Here is a 357-nt window from a genome sequence, read left to right on the forward strand (position 1 = left end):
TTTATATGTTTTTGTATATAGCGCATTTTCTTTTTCATTGTGTGTATATATATATATATATATATGTTTTCCTTAAGTGTTTTTCTTTAATTGCTAATGAACCTTTTTACACCACAGACAAAATTAGGCATTGCTTGGTAATTGGTTGACCTAAATTGGTATTATCTCATTGTGTACTTAAATTTAGACAGCTATTCAACCGAATTCATTACATACCTTTCAATTATCAAGATGAATTTGTTTTGACAGTTTAACTCTGAGTTCTTGTCATATTTGATTACCATTTTCTAAACTATAGCAAATAAACTGATAATGTGAGAAATGTTGAAGGTGTCTGAATAAATTTTGGTTTGACTG

General features: G+C 27.5%; 1 protein-coding gene across 2 annotated transcripts in view; it reads right to left on the minus strand.

Moving 5' to 3' along the window:
- LOC107725461 (pecanex-like protein 2) overlaps positions 1 to 357 on the minus strand; it is a 25,317-nt gene that overhangs the window by 3,690 nt on the left and 21,270 nt on the right. The window lies entirely within an intron of this gene.

This window comes from Sinocyclocheilus rhinocerous, unplaced genomic scaffold (assembly GCF_001515625.1).
Source record: "Sinocyclocheilus rhinocerous isolate Xijiao unplaced genomic scaffold, SAMN03320098_v1.1 scaffold366, whole genome shotgun sequence".
NCBI lineage: Eukaryota > Metazoa > Chordata > Actinopteri > Cypriniformes > Cyprinidae > Sinocyclocheilus > Sinocyclocheilus rhinocerous.